Genomic DNA, 14523 nt, shown 5'->3' with positions numbered 1-14523 from the left:
CATTACACTGATTAAAATGATACATTGGTTGATGAAATCCGTCCTGTGGTTTTTGTGTAATCTTTACTTTCAGTTTGGAGATAATGATATGCACGTGCACCGGGGCAGCCTGTGGGGGGCGCTCTATCTGGTGCTCTGCTTACATATTCATCTGTATGCTCTTATGACAGCTCACTATGCCTTCACTGACCTGCCTCCTATTTTACATAATGCATCTAGTAGTTCAGGGCTAGGTACATCGCTGATGTCACTATTACGAAGCATACGAGTCACCTCCACTGCCGTATTTGTCGCGCCAGACCTTGTGATGAGCCGACTTGTTGACTCCAATATTTTGCCTGGACGTCCACCTCTTGGCTTTTGAATGGATGGATGGACTTCATTTTGTATTCTTCCAACTGTCATGGCACTCACATGATGCAGTTTGGCAATGTTCTTGGCTGAGAAACCGCTATCGATGAGTTGGATGTTGCTGTTTCTCTTTTCTTGGGAAATCTTCTTCATGGCTGCTCCTCAATTCGGACCAGTGACCCTTTGCTTGGGAATCAATCTAATAACACACTGAGCTATTAGGGAATGTGAGAACAGGTTGTATTTTGTAGTATACAGGAAGAAAAAGATTTTTGCACCACCAGGAGCAAAACATTAACAATTCAGCACCATGACAAGAATCTGCATAACTAATCATATGCTAAATAGTTGTAAGTCAAATTTATGTATGAGATAGTCAAGATGATTATCTGATGGTAGTCTCACGTATAAAGCAGTAGTGGATAGTGAGCCTGAAAGTCCAAAGTTTAAAACATTGTTACCCTTTTGCTCATCACTGTATTTCATAAATCAAAATTACACATGAATTAAGCAACTTTATAATTTATCTTATGAGAGAAATCTACTTCTTTCTCCTCCTGCACTGATCATTCACTCTCATTTCATGGGTAAAAGCTATAAAATCTATATTCAGTGATGACAGATTTCTCCATTACTGAGATCGAATTTTAAAAGCACCAACTGTCGTTTCATTTGGAGGAACGAGGAGGAGTGAGGAGCTATAGGCAGATCCACATGATCTACTGCAAGTTCTCCTGAAACCACAGTTAGGCTATGTGCCCACGATGCAGAAATGCTTCGCATTTTTCCTGAGCATTTCTGCATCTCCGTGGCAGAAAAAAAGCATGTCGATTGTACATGCGGATTGTACATGCGGATTGTACATGCGGATTGTACATCCAGATTGTACATGCGGATTGTACATGCGGATTGTACATGCGGATTGTACATGCGTTTTCCTGCCAGGGACATGCGGATGTGAAGCGTTCTTCACTAGCATTTCTGCATGTGGGTTACTAGCGCTTTCCAAGTGATTTTAGCAACCCTTGGAAAGTGCTTGACAACTTGGTCACACTATATAAATTCATGCAACCGGCATGGATTTATATAGTGTGACCGTAAAAGAATGGTAAAAAATATAAAATAAATATTATACTTACCTTCTGATGGCCCCCGGTGTCCTTATCTCCGATGCGTCCGGTCTTCCCGATGTCTCGCAGTGGTCTAAAAGTACCTTCCATGACGTCATTTAGTCATGTGACGGATCACGCGACCGCCGACGTCGGCGGTCGCGTGACCCGTCACATGACTAAATGACGTCATGGCAGGTCCTTTTACACCATCGCGAGCTTCTGGGAAGCCAGGACGGATCGGATAAGGAAGGTAAGTATAATGTATATATTTTTTTATTTTTTTACAGGTACTATAGTACCCGGGTCTGGAGGAGAATCTTCTCTTCTCCAGACCCGGGTACCATCCGCACATTGAACCGCATGATATCCGCATGTGCACATGTAGTGATGCAGATATTATGCGATTCAATGCAAGTCAATGGCAGCGAAAACGCAGCGATTCCACAAAATAATTGGTAATGCTGCAGATTTTTCCGCAATGATAATCCGCAGCGGAAATTTCCGCAGCATGTGCACAGCACATGCGGATTATTATTGGGGAACATGGCAGGCCTTCTACCAAGCGTTTTTTAAGCGTTTCAGCAGCGGAATTGCCGCTGCGGAAACGCTTAAAAAACGCATAGTGGGCACAAAGCCTTTCTGTTCCACATAGAACTTTATGAGCACCAACTGTCATCTTCTATTTCAGAAATGGGAAAATCTGTATTTACTAAAGACAGATTTTTCCAGTGAATTGAGAATTTTGAGAATGACAGATCAGTTTAGTGGGATAAAGAGGCAGATTTCTCTGATAAAATAAACTACAAAGTTTCTTATTTTCATGTGTACTATTGATTTATGAAAAAAACAAACATTAAAACAAAGGCTACTCTTTAGGGCTTAGACCAGACAAAGTGGAAATGTCAAGCAACCACAACCTTGTTTTTTTAATTGACTGTTAAAGGGAATCTGTCATATTCCCAAATGTTAGTAACTTGCAGATATGGGGATAAAATGCAGGTTAACAGAGTTCTAAAGCTGTGAAGCCGCCATACTGAGAGCCCCACTTTGCCGGGTGGGCTGTCTGGTGATGAACCAGTACGGGGGGAGGTGGAAGAACCCATGCAGTTAGGGGGTGCCTCCGCATCGTACATTTCCCTGGAGATCCGCAAAAAGAAGGGAGTATGTTTTTTTTTGTGGAAAAAAGGGACATTTTGTTGGGGCCTGTCCCTTGATTCCTAAGCAAAAGGAAACCCGATTAACCCTTGGTAGTCTGGAGTTGGATAAACAAGGGGTGCATTTATCGTCAACCTGCAGTTCCCGGTTTGTCCTGACAGCAGAGGTGGTGCTAGATAGCAAAACCGAGAAAATTTCTGTGTTTGTTGACAGTGGAGCCAGAATCAGTATGGTTGATGTTGAGTTTGTGAGAACTCATGGTCTTGCTTGCTGTACTTTAGCTAAGCCCATTCCCATCTTCGCCATCAACTCAGCGCCACTTGCACAGAGAGCTCTGACTCAGATTGTACATGGTGTAAAACTAAGGGTGGGTTGGTCCATTGTGAGATAATTCCTAGCTATGTCCTGGACGGTCTTCCCATCCAAATTGTTTTGGGTCTAGCCTGGTTGGTGTCTGAATTCTACTTCATTTCCACGGGAGAAATTGGACAATATACTATTTATTTGTACATACATTTCACCCCTTTGCTTACAAACTACACAGGGTTATCCGCAAGCAAGACCGGTACAAGGGGTAGGCAGGGCAAGCACCTGCCTAGGGCACCACCTCCTGCCTACCCAAGGGGGGCACACTTTAAAAAAAAAATTGCTGAATGCCTCTGGCTGCAGACATTCAGCACAGTAACGGCCGGGGCACGGGCACACAGGGTAGCAGTGTCAGTCACTGACTCCGCTCACCCCCTATCTCTGCCTGTGCCCCGACCATCGCTTCCTCCCTGCTCTGAATTGTATTCGCGTCTGACAGACATTAATACAACTGCTGTGTGCGCAGCCCGGGACAGGAGCAGAGGAGCTGTAATCTCCCCTGCTCCTTCAGGATCTCCAGCAAGGATCTCCTGACTTGCGTCTTGTTAAGGCTGAGGCATGGGGCATTGGATGGCGCAATGGAGTGACGTCAAGCGCGGTCCAGCGTCCACTGCTGCACTTCACAAAAGAGGAGACAGTGGATGGGAGCCTGGATTATGTGAGTACAGTATAAGCTTTTTTTCTTTTTTTTTAATTCTTATATTTATAAAGGGCTAAAGTTAAAGATGACACATTAACTTTGTATTTTAGGCAAAAAAATTATATATTTTCATCTTTTATATTATAAAAATTACAAAAAGGAAAATGGGCCGATGCAAAAGTTTGTATGTCCAATTTTCCTTTTTTTTCTCTGTTTTTTTTGTGTTGTTCCCATATACACAAAGCAACTAAACATGTGTATAACAAAAGATGTGTAATTGCAATAATTTTCTGGGGAAAATACTTAATTTTATGGAACAATTTCAAGGGTGCCAACACTTTCAGCCATGGCTCTATAATGGCCAGAAATACTGTCGTTCCTCATGTACAGCTTATTCTGAAAAGTGACTTGAAAGTATAGCTACCCTTTAAGTCCCTGTGGGTTTACTGTCGTCCCCCTATTACATGTGAGTTACAGGCTATGGGTAGATACAGGTTCTAAGTTTACATACATAGATTTCTGACTAATCAGACTGATAGTACAGATGATAAAAGTGGTCTGAGATGGTCGGTACAGCCACAGACACTTTGGTAGAAAAGATCTAATTTTAGTCCATTAACAAGCACCAATCGACTGTATACAAGAGTGTCTGCGGTCAAATAACAACTGTATGAACAAGAGCGATATTTAGTAGGATTGTTCTGTGTCCGTGACGCGCCCCTGGGCCTGTGTCGCGCTGCGTTGCGCACGCGGGAGCTTACCCGGAGCCGGATCTGTTTAGGGTTGTAGTCTCGTGGCGGTGACCCGGTCCGTGCCCAGGGAGTCAAACTGGACGGCAGTCTGTTAGCGGTAGAAAACGGTTGATGACTACGCCACCCGTTGAATGCAGCCAGGGGGCTGCTGCTGCAGGGCAGACCGCTGAGGCCGGTGGAAGGATGGTGCAGCGTGATAGTATAACCCCCAACGGGAGGGGTATGGCCTCAGGGCAGCCGACGTGGATGATGGGGGTAGCAGGAACCACTCAGAGACGGTATGGTAGCGTTCAGGGTCTTTACTGATAACAACGATAGACCCTCCCGGAGTACTTGCTAGCGAACGGGGCCTGGTCAGTCCTTGAGCAGATGGGATCTCCCCTGGCCAGGCGTAGTTGTAGGCCTCCCAAGCTGACTGTACTCTTCTGGCTACCTTGCTAGAAGCTGATGTAAGTAGCCCACGTCCCTGAGTGTACCGTGTGGTGCTCACCCGTATGGCCGGTGACTCGGGGCCTTCGGGCTTCTGGGCCAGGGGACCTGAAATCCCCTGCCTGACGGATTCTGCTGCTGGGTAGAAGTTAGTCCCCACAGCCTCGGACTCCGGGTCCGGTAAAGAATCTTCTTAGTCAGGGCGAGCTCTTTAGCTGCCAGCCCCTGACTCCTTGTGACTCTGCTGCTTCCTATGCTGCTCTTGTCTCTGCTCTTCCTGGACTCAATCACTCTGCCTCAGCCCCGGGTTTATACAGGGGAAGTTCTTCCCCTCCCAAGGCTGGGCAGGAGGTGTGGCATGCACAGGATCCCTGACCAAAGGACCTCCCACCTGCTCTCAGACGTAATATCTCTATCACTGTGACAACCAGACCCCTGGGGTGTCACACTCCCCCCTAGTGAAATTTAGTACTCCGGGACTAAACATTTTTTAGAAAAATATAACAAGGTATATCAAAGAACAATAAAATACAATAAGGAAACACAATAAGATGGTCACGGATGTCCGCAACCGGGTGCAGTCTTTGAAGAAAAGCAAAGGTGTCCATTTCACCAACACAGGGAGACGTAACCAGGTAGGTGTCTGTCCTACCCCGAGTCCTTAACAGTCTCTAGTCCATCCTGGGTTACGCTCCAACTATATACAAAGGATTCCCGGTAAATCCACCGAAGACTCCTAAAAACAACTAGAAACACAAAATTACACACAAGCAACAATAAACAGGTAAACATTGTAAAACAACTTAAACATTTAGATCCTCCAACGTGCGGGTAACTGGCCTCTAGTGGCCCTAGTGGACCTACGGAGCTGACTGTCTGGCCCTGAACTACAGGGTGTAGGAGCTGTCAAGGGTAAACTGGGCAGCTGTCTACCGGCTCTTTGTCTCACTAGGGGTACGGCAGGCTCACTATAAGCAGAGGGTGGATTCTCCCGTTCCGCTTGGGTGGAGTCTTCTGCCTCCTGGACCGGCTGCTCTTCCAGCTCTACCCGTTGCTCCGTAGGTTCTTGGGATGATGGTTGGAGGAAGGTGAGTACGGGTACCACAACTGCACCATTGACTTGAGTCCAAGACCGAGGGAAGTCCCCGAGCACGGTACTAACCATATCTTCCCTTTCTTCCACGGGTCGATGGTCTTCCTGTTCCTCCTCAGGGTTCCTCAGTTGTTCGGGGCACTTCTTCAGGTGGTCCCGGGATACAATGGCTGTGGTTTCCCCTCCGTCTTTACTGATGGTACAGACCTTCGGGTTCTCGTGGCTTGAGGGCAGTACGGTGTACGGGTCCTTCTCCCACTGGTCGTCCAACTTGTGGAGCCGTCTCTTCCTCTTCAAGACCTGCTCTCCGGGTACCAGGGGAACAGCGGGAGCATACTGGTTGTAAGTCTTCTCTTGTCTTTCCCTAGCCTGACAAAGACTTCGCTCCACGCTCTCCTGTACTTTCCGGTACTGCTGCTGCCTCTCTGTGTCCCAGTCTGTTTCTGGTGAAGTGTCCTCGGGCGTCAGGACTCCCATTTCCAGGTCAACAGGTAACTTACCAGGTCTTGCCCTCATTAGGTAAGCCGGGGTACAGTTGGTGGAACCTACCGGGATGTGGTTGTATAGGTCCACCAGATCGGGCAACTTCTCAGGCCACAGACTGCGTTCTTCCAGGGGCAACGTTTTTAGAAGATCCATTACCACCTGGTTCATTTTTTCACAAAGTCCATTAGTTTGCGGATGGTAGGGTGTCGTCCTTATCTTCCGGCAGCCATACAGATTACAGAATTCCTGGAAGACCTCCGCTTCAAAGGCAGGTCCCTGGTCCGTCAGCACTTGGTCCGGGTACCCGTGTGGGCGGCAAAAGTGCTGCTGGAAGGCTCTAGCTGCTGTTCGAGCCGTTAAGTCCTTGACGGGGACGACAACCAGAAACCGGGAGTAATGATCCACGATGGTTAACGCGTAGACGTAGCCACTTCTGCTGGGGGTCAGTTTTACATGATCCAAGGCCACCAGTTCCAACGGTTGCCGGGTGACGATGGACTGCAGGGGAGTCTTCTGGCTGGCCCGGTCCTTCCTTCTCAGATTGCACGGGCCACAGTCTCTGCACCACTTCTCGATGGTTCCCCTCATGCCTACCCAGTGGAACCGCTCGCGCAGCAGGAACTCCAGCTTTTTCCACCCGAAGTGTCCAGCTCCGTCGTGGTATGCCTCCATCACCATGGCTGCGTCTCTTCGTGGCACCACTACTTGCCAGAGTAGTTCATGCGTCCTGGAGTTAACCATTCTGCGGCACAACTTCCCCTTGTAAAGGAACAGTCGACTCTTCTCTGCCCATAGTTGTTTGGCTTCCTCTGGAGCGTCTGATTCCAGGCTAGCCTCCGGGCGAGTCAGCATCTCCTTCACCAGTCGGACGGCAGGGTCGCTGTCTTGCGTTTCCGCCCAGTTGTAGTGAGGTAAGGGGTTCAACGTAGCAGCCTGCTTACTCCTTACCCGGTGGGAATACTGGATAGTCCCATGACGGTGGAACGCAGGGAGTTCAACTTCTTCCAGTCCCTCCGGATCTTCTCCTCCGTCCGGCAGGTTGGGCATCCTGGACAGGGCGTCCGCGTTGGTATTGGAGCGCCCTGCCCGGTATTTAATTGTAAACTCGTAGTTGGACAGACGGGCCATCCACCTCTGCTCCAGGGCACCGAGTCTTGCCGTGTCCAGGTGTATCAACGGGTTGTTATCCGTGTATACGGTGAACCGGGAAGAAGCGAGGTAATGCCTAAAGCGCTCGGTGACTGCCCATACCACGGCCAGGAACTCTAGCTTAAATGAGCTGTAATTCTCGGGGTTCCTTTCGGTGGGTCGCAGTTTTCGGCTGGCATAGGAGATCACTCGTTCTCTCCCCTGCTGAATCTGGGATAGTACGGCTCCTAGCCCGATGTTACTGGCGTCGGTGTAGAGGATGAAGGGCTGGCTATAGTCTGGGTACGCCAAGATTTCATCCCCCGTGAGGGCCATCTTCAGCTGGCGGAAGGACTCTTCTTCTAGCTCTTCCCATTTGAAGGGCGGCTTCTGGTTCTTGGCCTTCCGGGACTGGCCTATCAGGAGGTCCTGCATAGGCGCTGCCTTTTTGGTGAAACCGGGAATAAACCTTCGGTAGTAGCCTACCAACCCTAGGAACTGCCGCACTTCTTTTACGCTGGAGGGGCTTGGCCATCCCTTAATTGCGGTGATCTTATCGGGGTCGGGAGCCACTCCGTCAGCGCTCACCACGTGTCCCAGGTATTGCACCTTTGGTTTCAGGAGGTGACACTTGGAGGGTTTCACCTTTAGGCCATAACTCGCCAGAGCTTCGAACACCTCCGCCAGGTGTTTCAGGTGGTCCTCGTAAGTTTTGGAGTATACGATGACATCGTCCAGGTACAACAGGACCGTCTCGAAGTTTCTGTGGCCCAGACAGCACTCCATTAATCGTTGGAAGGTTCCTGGGGCGTTGCAGAGTCCGAACGGCATGCAGGTGAACTCACTAAGTCCCATCGGGGTGGTGAATGCAGTCTTCTCCCGGTCTGCCTCTGCTACAGGAACCTGCCAGTACCCGCTAGTGAGATCCAAGGTAGAGAAGAAGTTAGCAGATCTTAAAGCAGCCAATGACTCCTCTATCCTTGGTAAGGGGTACGCATCCTTGTGTGTGATACGGTTGATTTTCCGGTAATCTACACACATCCTCATGGTGTTGTCTTTCTTTTTGACTAAAACTAGTGGGGCTGCCCAGGGGCTACAGCTATCCCGGATTACCCCAGCCTCCTTCATGTCTCTAAGCATCCCCTTGGCGTGTTGGTAATGTGCAGGGGGTACGGGTCGATACCTCTCTTTTATGGGAGGATGATCTCCCGTGGGGATGCGGTGTTCTACCCCCTTGACTCGCCCGAAGTCTAACGGGTGTTTACTAAACACTCTCTCATACTCTTGAACCACCCGATAGACTCCTTGTTTCTGGTGTGAGGGAGTGGAGTCAGTACCCAGATGTAGTTGCTGACACCAGTCCTCCATGTCTTTCTTAGAGCCGTTACCTTCCTCCGGGTGAGATGGAGGCAAGGGTTCCACAAATTGTATAGAATTTTGATTAGTGGTATATAATTTGGCTAGCGTGGCATACCGGGGCAGGTACACTTCCCTCTCCCCGATATTTATTATGCGAACGGGCACCCTCCCATGGCGTACATTGACCACCCCCCGTGCTGTCAAAATGGTGGGCCTACTATCTGAGTAAACTGGTTCTACCATTGCCTGGTAATCTCTACCTCTCAGACCAATAGCTGCCCGGCACCAAATCATCATTTCACTTTTTGGGGGCATGGCAATAGGAAAAGGGTCACACATTCTTACGCTACCAATCTCACCGCCGGAGAGTTCCACTTGTTGCCGTTGCATCAGTGCCCGGATCTCTTTCTGGAGCACCCGCTGCTCGCCGGAGCTGGCATTCTTGGCAACCTGCTGTAAAAGGAAAATCACCTCTGCAAGACAATTTTCAATTACATTAGTTCCTAGAGTTATCTTTGGGTGACTCTCATGTTTGTCAATGTCTACAATGATCAGTCCCTGTGCGGCCAGTTCGACTCTACCAATTTTGATGGTCACCTCTTTAAATCCGATCTGTGGCACGGGCTGACCATTGCTGGCGATGATACTCAAGTCGTCGTCAGGGTAGCGGGTAATATCCGAGTCATTCCAGTACTGCTTGAAGAGCACGTACGGGATGGTGGTGACCTGTGACCCGGTGTCCAGTAGGGCACTCATGGGAATGCCATCCAGTACCACAGGCAAGACTGGACGTCCTCCCACATATCTGTCGCGCCAGTTCGATGGGCCTGGTGATCTTTTTCCTGGGGGTTGGCCCTCTACCCCAGGTTGTGCCCGTTTAAAGAACAGTACCTTTCCATATGTCCGGGTTGATTGCAGCGGCGGCAGATGGGTCGTCCGTCCTCGCTGTATCGGTCACTGGGTCTTCCTCTGGCCGGTGGGGTCCTCCTTGGTCGACGCCACGGGATGTCCTCCGGTCCGGATGCCAGCTGGATCTTCCCTGGAGTGGAAACCTGTAAAGACTGCACAGTTCGGGTTAGCGCAGCAACGCTCTTAACTAGCTCTTGGACCTGATGGTGTAGGTCTGGAGCCGGGTCATTGTCCAAAGCCTGCGCATCAGCTCCCACAGGCCCTGCCGACAAGGGCGCCGCCTCCTGGTGGTAAGTAATAGCTGGACGCCTGTGGGTCACAACGCCACCCGGTGCTGGTTCTCGGAGCACCCGGATAGCTCTATCCTTGAACTGTGCAAAGTCCAGATGGGGATCCTGTAAGGCCATTGCCCGCAACTGGGTTCGGTGGGCATTGCAATATAAACCCTCTATAAATTGTTCAGTCAACAGCCTGTCCTCGTTTCCCACCCCATCAGGGTCGGTCTGCTTTATGGCCCTCAGGGCCTCTTGTAGGTTTAGTGCATAGTCCCTTATACTCTCATGCGCTCGCTGCTTGCACCCGTAGAATCTAAGCTTGATCTCGGCTGAGGTGCGGGTATCGAAGGTGTCCCTCAGCCGGGTTAGTATCTCTGCGACAGTCCTCCTCCCAGGTGGCCAAGATTTTACTTCTCTTTTGGCTGCCCCGATTAGTTGGGCCACCAGGATGCTCACTTTTTGCTCTTCTGTGAGGGGGTACACCTGGAAGAGGCTATCCAGCTTTTCTCTAAAGTCATGCAGGGTATGTGACTCCCCTGAGTACTGGGGTAGCCAAGCTGCTCCCGGGATATATGGCATGGTGAAGGGCATAACTGCAGCAGCGGTGGCGCTGGCGGGGGTCGAGGTAGTGAAGCTCTCCTCCGTATCCGACATCTTCCTCCCCCCTAGTGGACCGTGGCCTACCTTGCGATGATCCTCTTCCGTAGGCCGCGGCTCCGCAGTGGATCGTCAGGGTTGAGGACCTTCCGTCGCGCTCCTGTGACGTCGGCGTCTGCTGGGCTCCTTCCAGGACCTTACGCAACGTCCGGACGTGAGGCGGGGCTTCAGTTCTCGCGCGCTTTCGGAGTCCACGCCCCTCTTCCCGCGCGGCGTCCTCAAGATGGCGTCCAATGGCGGGAAAACTCCACGGATGGCGGGAAGAAGGCTGAAGATGGCGCCGGATGGCGGGAAACTTCACCGATGGCGGGAAGAAGGCTGAAGATGGCGCCGGATGGCGGGAATCTTCACCGATGGCGGGAATCTTCACCACTGGTAAGTTTGAACAGTCTTTGCTTTTCAGGCACGCAGTACCCGGTGGTTGCGGGCACGTGATCCTGCCGACTACGCCAAAGTTGACGCGCCCCTGGGCCTGTGTCGCGCTGCGTTGCGCACGCGGGAGCTTACCCGGAGCCGGATCTGTTTAGGGTTGTAGTCTCGTGGCGGTGACCCGGTCCGTGCCCAGGGAGTCAAACTGGACGGCAGTCTGTTAGCGGTAGAAAACGGTTGATGACTACGCCACCCGTTGAATGCAGCCAGGGGGCTGCTGCTGCAGGGCAGACCGCTGAGGCCGGTGGAAGGATGGTGCAGCGTGATAGTATAACCCCCAACGGGAGGGGTATGGCCTCAGGGCAGCCGACGTGGATGATGGGGGTAGCAGGAACCACTCAGAGACGGTATGGTAGCGTTCAGGGTCTTTACTGATAACAACGATAGACCCTCCCGGAGTACTTGCTAGCGAACGGGGCCTGGTCAGTCCTTGAGCAGATGGGATCTCCCCTGGCCAGGCGTAGTTGTAGGCCTCCCAAGCTGACTGTACTCTTCTGGCTACCTTGCTAGAAGCTGATGTAAGTAGCCCACGTCCCTGAGTGTACCGTGTGGTGCTCACCCGTATGGCCGGTGACTCGGGGCCTTCGGGCTTCTGGGCCAGGGGACCTGAAATCCCCTGCCTGACGGATTCTGCTGCTGGGTAGAAGTTAGTCCCCACAGCCTCGGACTCCGGGTCCGGTAAAGAATCTTCTTAGTCAGGGCGAGCTCTTTAGCTGCCAGCCCCTGACTCCTTGTGACTCTGCTGCTTCCTATGCTGCTCTTGTCTCTGCTCTTCCTGGACTCAATCACTCTGCCTCAGCCCCGGGTTTATACAGGGGAAGTTCTTCCCCTCCCAAGGCTGGGCAGGAGGTGTGGCATGCACAGGATCCCTGACCAAAGGACCTCCCACCTGCTCTCAGACGTAATATCTCTATCACTGTGACAACCAGACCCCTGGGGTGTCACATCCGTATACAGTTGTATCATGTTGTCAGCAGCAGCACATCCCTGTTTACCCACCAATGACGATTTTTATTCTGCTATAAACAATCCAACCACCGACAAATGAGCATTAACATCGGGTGAAAATCGCTTTCAGTAAGTGTACTCATATTTTTGCATATATATTTTATGCTTGAGTTCTAAAGATTTACTTATAATATTGAAACCATAATGACATCTCTCATGCTTCATATATCATGTTCATGCATCATTCTTTTTCCAAATGCATTAGTAAGCAGCATCCTTTATTAGTAAATGTTTATGTGCACATGGCACATATAATACTCTAGAGTCACCCATACACCTCAGAATGGGCATAACAATCGCAGGGGGTGTGACCATGACCAGCCCCATGTGGCAGGGGGCCCGCCAACACCAGCTCCTATTGCACCTGGATTTGCGTCGTTGGACGCACATTCAGCTGAAATGTATTGCAGCGCAGAGACCTGCCAGCTCCCTGCACTGCACTCCACGCTGCCGGCCAATCAGAGGCCAGCAGCAGAAGTCGGATTTCCCGTGATGGGTGGCGTATGGCAGTGACGTCATGCCCTGCTCGGGCCGGCACACCGATGTTATCTGCTGGCTTCTGCGCTGGCTATAGAGGACGCCGCACCTCATGGAAGCAGAGGAAGGGGATAATAAACAATTGAATATTTTTAAAATGTGCTGGAGAAGAACACAAAGAACCCAGAATGAAGGGCATTATACCAGGAAAGGGCCCAGGATGGGGGAACATTATGCCGGGAAGGGGCCTAGAATGAGGGACAATACCCCAGAAAGGGGTCCAGGATGGAGGACTTTATACGCGGAAAGGGCCCAGGATGGGAGATACTGTTACTGGAAGAAGCCAGGATGGGACGTTATTACTGTAAATTGCCCAGTATGCAGGACATTATTATAGGAAGGGGCCCAGGATGGGGGACATTATTAAATAAAGGGGTCAGGATTGGTGACATTAGTACATGATGGAGAACATTATATCAGAAAGGGGCACAGGATGAGGGACATTATACAAGGAAATGACCCTGGATAGGCCAAGAATGAGGGACATTAATACTGGAAGGGGCCAGAATGGGGACATTATTACTGGAAGTGGCCCTGGATAGGGGACATTATTACAGGATGAGGGAAATTATTACATGAAGGAGACTAGGATGGGGGACATTATTACATGGGGGTGAACACTTATGTCTTCATAGGATCTAGAATGCTACAAGGGCCCATACATCTGACCCACATGCAGGTGAGGGACCAGGCCCAAATTTTGCACCAGGACCCATCAGACTCTAGTTATGCCACTGCACCTTAGATGGCTGTTGGCTGAACAATGGTTGGGCCGATTTTTCACCTAGCAGCGACCTCTCCCGACTCCTCCATATACAGGGTAATGCGCTCCTGTGGTCTCTATGATAGAACCGCAGTCAGACATCTCTAGCAGCAGCTTATCTATTAGCGAACAAACGGATTGGCAGTCCGAAATCAGACATGCTGAATCCTAATCTCCCTCAACATCATCTCTCAGGGGAAAGTGAGGGACGACATTAGTATAATGTGCATGGGGGCTTTAAGGTTGTGTTCACATCTGCATCTAAGGCATAATGTGGCATCCAGTGAAATTGTTATACTTTTTCCCAGCACACTGTCCCACATCCTTTCAAGATCATTAAAGGGGTTGACCCTTCTTAAATGGTCCATTGATGTTGGCGCTGTGTCTTGCGGCATTGATGTGATAATGTAATGTGACGTAAGCGCTGCAGCTTATCATCGACTGCTGATGGGCTGCAGAGTTTTCTCTGATAGGTTGCAGCCTTCACAATTCTATCAGCTAGATATATGAGAATGTGATTGTTTTTTCTGCAACATTTACTTTCCTTTTGGTCACAAACAAAATGTGTTCTCTCTGTTAGTTCTGGGCATGACATTATTTATTTACAAATACAATGCTTCCACCACTTCCGTTCTCATAATGATGTTCTGCGTCTGTAACTTGTGTCTCATCCCAGCTTCCGCTTGTTTTCTCTCTTCTCACTGCGATGATATTTGTCCCTGGCTCAGTTCAGTTGTTCCAGAGTAACAGAGACAGAGAAAAAGAGAGGAGGTGCCTGTATCACAATAAAAGTCCCATTTGTCTGTATAACCCTACACCAAGCCTGCATTTCCCCAAGACTCAGGAAGGAGTCAGAGGTGCATCAATGTGAGGACAGAACAGAAGAAAGAAAAAAAATGAAGGAGAAAAAGCAAGAAGAGCCGTGAAGCCACCCCAGACATGCCTGACAACAAGGCTGCTGTCATACATTTATTATAGCGTTTAATCCCACCATGCACGCAACCATTAGATATTCAGTAAAAGTTATTCTGTTAAGATCAGTGAATGTGGAATACCCAAATTCATTATCAGGTA

This window comes from Phyllobates terribilis, unplaced genomic scaffold (genome assembly GCF_046119375.1).
Source record: "Phyllobates terribilis strain yellow unplaced genomic scaffold, ASM4611937v1 Scaffold_12__6_contigs__length_324123572, whole genome shotgun sequence".
Lineage (NCBI taxonomy): Eukaryota > Metazoa > Chordata > Amphibia > Anura > Dendrobatidae > Phyllobates > Phyllobates terribilis.
The sequence above is the reverse complement of the archived record's forward strand: the minus strand, read 5'-3'. Positions refer to the sequence as shown.